Below are 4,653 nucleotides of genomic sequence, written 5' to 3' on the forward strand. Positions count from 1 at the left end.
CTCCTAGGGAGTGATTTCTCATTGTCTTTCTGTCTGTCTCCCCAGTGAGCACATGCTCCCTAAAGCAAAAATCAATCTTTATTATTTTTTTAAAGGTCTCACATATTTATTATTGAACCAGCCTACCAATGTAGAACTTAGAAAAAAAGTGAAACATAATTTTTTCCCAATAAACACAAGTGACCAGTCAGTGGTGACCATTTTCAGCTTGATGTGGCAAGACATAGTGACCTTGGCACAGCATAAATATGTGGCCCATATCCTGTCCAGTTCCTCATAGACCCAGCTTAGTTCTTCTCCACTGTCTCTTCTTGGAGTTGTATCTGATTTTATTACAAGTTTTCATTCTAATCCACTGCAGAATAGGATGATTTTACTTCTGTTTTTTGGCCAGAAAGTGCTTGATTTTGAAAGTCTTGTGAGAAGACATGGTGAAGAGCTGAGTGGACCACACATATCATGATGGTGAAGAAAGGAAGAGCAATCTTTAAAAAATAAATAAATAAACTTTCTCCCTTCTATCCCAAGAATGGTACCAGGAGTCAGGAGAAACTTATATACCATCATGGTAGTGAGGGTGGCTTTCCTTGGGACAGTGCTATGAGCCCTCCCCTGGTGTGTCTTACTATTTGCCTTTGGTTTTTGGCTTCTTTTCCTGATGTATCTTCTCAAACTGAAACTGGTTCCCCCTGGCCCTTGAGCTTACACTGGCAAGTATTGCTGAGGCCAGTAGTTACTGCTATAGCCTCAGAGTATGAGTCTGTAGACTATTCCCTCCTGGGGCACCGCTCAAGGTATCTTTCACTCATTGGCTTATAGCATGTCTGTGTTCACCACTGAGAGAGGCAGACACTACTTAGTCTTAGAGATGCTTATGTACTTTACCCAAGGCCTTCTCTCTGCTTAAACATGTCATATCACCATTTCTTAGTGTTCTCCAGAGTTCAACACAGAAAATCTCCCCCATCCCAGCTAATTTGTATCTCACTTTGTTCAGCCAAGTCTAGGATCATGTTGATGGGCTCTGGATTCCTCCTCAGAGATCCAGATAGCATCTTCAACTTGATTTTGTGCTCTGAATCTCTCCAAGCTCCTCACCTACCTTCCCTTCTCACACTCTATCCACAGCTAATAGTGGCTTTTTTTTTCCTAGTCAAGAAAGCTATCTCAGACAATAGCATACACAGACAGTAGTTTCTCAAATGCATGGGGGAAAAGTGCTATTTATTTTACAATAGTAATAACAGGTAAAATTATGAGTTTCTTATAAATAAATGTCAACAAAGAATGTATAGGATCTATATGAAATAAACTATGAAATTCTAATGTGGAATTCCGTAAAGAGCTCCATAAGCAGAAACTTCTCATGTTTCTGGTTAATATTGTTAATAAAGTAAATTCTTTACAATATATACTTTTCAGATTAAAATTTTAATGAGTATTTGATGACATTTATTAATGATTCTAAGTGCCCTTTGCAAAAACAAAACTCAGCACTAGTCAGTAAACACATAAAAAAGAATAATGATGGGGTTTTTGTTCTGTTACATCAAGGCATGTGAGCTATAAAAATCAAAGGAAGCCTAGCAGTAGATACATATAGTAATTAAGATATAGACCCAGGAATAGGAGATAACTAATGGAACAGAAAAAATAGTCAATACTGGTCCATTATTTATGGGAATAGGAGTTATGAAAAAGATTGTATTTCATATTAGAGATTATTCAAGGCATGCTTTTTGGGTAATTGCCTTTCCCCTTAAAAAGATGTTAACAACATACATGGATTTATCCAGATATATGAAAAAAAAATATAGGGCCCGTGAGTGGCATGGTTGTTAAGGCTCTGGATCCTGCGTGGCCGACTCTGCAATTTGAGTCCTGGACTCAGTGGTTTGAGATACATGCTGGGCATGTGTGTGTGCATGCCCAAAATCTTGACAGGAGACTGGAGGAGGAAGGATTGTGGTGTGGCCATTCTACTGAGGGATGTTTTCTCACTTTCCCTCTCTCTGTCTGTCTCTCTGCAGTGAGCACACTTGCCCTAAGGCAAAAATCCAAAAAAAAAAAAAAAACCAAAACCAAAAATATATTTAGCAATGTTTAAAGTTTCAGATAAAGGTTTAATAGTGTTTTTTATAATCTTAGAATTTTCCTAATATACAACTTCCTAACAAAATATAAAATCAGAAGCACTAAAGCAAAATACTGACAAATTTGTGCAAAATTTAATCTTCTGATACAGAATTTTTAGTTTGTTCGCTATAGAGAATAGATTCTCAGTAAATGTTGAGTAAATGACTATAAAATGTTTTGTAAACAAATTAAAGTACAGGCAACATCACAGGAAGAACATTTGCTAAATATAATACTATAATAAATACATAGTAATGTGCAGAATATATAAAGTGCGATGCTACACCAAAAGATAACAGTTCAACAGAAAAATGTGCAAAAGATACATAGAAGGGATAAAAATAAATAGCCAATAAGCTCATAGACAGATGCTTGACATTGTTAATAACAAAGTAAATGCAAATTAAAATAATATACTTTTGTACAAATACTGAGAAAATGATAAATATTGATAATTTCTAGTTGATGAGGATGAGGGTAGTGCTTCTGATGAGACTGTGCAAACTGGTAAAAACATTTTGGAGAGAAGTTTGACTGAATCTTTCAAGAAAGTGTCTGCATCTCTTGATCCAGCAAGTGAATTTCTATGGATAAATCTAAAGCCAAATTTATTGATGTGCAGGTATGTATTATGCAAAGATGTCCATTGAAGCATTGCTTATAATATTGAGAGGTAGAAGCAATGAGGATCCTAGCGCTCTTGGCCATGGTTCCCGTACTCATTCATGAGGTTAATTTGGATACTTGGCTCTCAACTCTATTTGTTCTTCCAATTGCTCCCCTTGCTAAGTGTATTCATTTTCTGGGGCTGCCATAACACATTATTACACACTGGGTGACTTTAAACAGAAATTTATTCTCTCACAGTTATGGAGGCTAGAAATATTAACTCGGGGTGTCAGCAGTGCTGTAGGTTCTCTTTGAAGGTCTTAGGAAAGAACCCTTCCTGTCTCTTCAATCTTCTGGTGGTTGCTTGCAGTCCCTGACACTCCTTGGATTATAGCTCCATCACCCTCGTCTTGACTCTCTCTTCACATGGCCTCTGCCTGTGTTTCTCTACATCTTTGTGCCCAAGTCTCCTTTTCATTTCTCTTAGAAAAACATGAGTCCTTATATTTAGGGCCCATTCTAACCTAGTATGACCTCTTAATTACAGCTTCAAAGACGTTATTTCCAAGTAGTGTCACAATCTTAGATTTCAGGTGGAACTTGGCGTTTTGCTGGGAAACTGTCCAGTCTACTACATTGAGCAACACCCTCTTAGACCTCTCATTCCCCTCCACTCCTTGTGTTTGTTATTCTTTGCTTCTTCATTGCCAGAGGTCACATGCACTTTCCAAAGAAAGAGGAAAAAGAGAGAGAGAGAGAGAGAGTGCACTTGCCAAAGAAAGAGGAAAGAGAGAGAGAGAGAGAGAGAGAGAGAGAGAGAGAGAGAGAGAACCTCTCAGTGGGGAATGGTTGCACCACAATTCCCTCTTCTTCATTTCTCCATCCCATTGGGATTTTAGGCACACACATCTGATGTGTTTTTCAAGCCGCCAGGACCAGGATTTGAATCACAGTAGGCCATGTGGGATCCAGCTCCCTTAATTATTAGGATATGAGACTGGCCCTGAGTATGTTATCATTTTTGATGAACTTGATCACATGCTTCCAATGATAAAGCTTTGTACATTTTACTTCTCCATTACGTGCAATGACAGTAACTCTGTCTCTAGACTTACTGAGTCAGCCTATCCCATTGTTCCCATTCATATACCCATACTATTTTAATCATATCCCTAGTATTATGTGGAAAGAGTTCTTCACCTAGTTCGTTGATTACTAAAGGCAGAATAATAAATGCTTATTGACTAGAATTGAAATACTCCTTTTGGAGAGCAGGTAGAAATAGTTCAGTTGCCATGTTCCTAAAACAAACAAACGAACAAAAACAACAAAAAAAGCAAAACACCCAACCAACAAAACCCATTATATAAATCAAAACACATGTCCCCCTGCTGTGGTTTAGTTTTTATTGTTCTTGCTCTTTCTAGTTTTCTTCTTTCCAGTGCATTTTTTCTAGGAAGAGTAGTTATGATTTCTGCTTGATCTCTGAAAGGTCTCAGAACTTCCAACTTTGGAAGCCAGTTTCTCTGATTCTAGTGATTGTTCAATAGGCTTGACCAGGTACCTTTTTTCTCCCAGGTTCAACCTTTGGATCTAAAATGCACATATTTGATATTAAAAGTTAATGCAATTTTGGCCTATAAATGGTTTCTATATTGTGCTCATTATTGGAAAGAGACACTGGATGGGACCAGCAGTTAGCGTAATGGCTATGTTGCTGGACTCCCATGTAGTTGATCGCGGTTCAAGTCCTGAACCTGGCGGCCTAAACTCATGCCGGGCACATGTGCGTGTGTGCCCAAGATCCTGAGAGGAGAATGGAGGAGAAGAGATTGCGGCATGGCCATCCCACCTGGGGGATGATTTCTTGCTTTCTATCTCTCTGTCTCTCTCTGTCTTTCTGGTGAG

The 4,653-nt window shown here is 38.3% G+C and overlaps 1 pseudogene; it reads right to left on the reverse strand.

Moving 5' to 3' along the window:
* Positions 1–274: 274 nt before the first annotated feature.
* LOC102492660 (60S ribosomal protein L39 pseudogene) lies at positions 275–430 on the reverse strand (annotated as a pseudogene).
* Positions 431–4,653: the final 4,223 nt, after the last annotated feature.

Source organism: Tupaia chinensis, unplaced genomic scaffold, assembly GCF_000334495.1.
Source record: "Tupaia chinensis unplaced genomic scaffold, TupChi_1.0 Scaffold000147_1, whole genome shotgun sequence".
Classification (NCBI taxonomy): domain Eukaryota; kingdom Metazoa; phylum Chordata; class Mammalia; order Scandentia; family Tupaiidae; genus Tupaia; species Tupaia belangeri.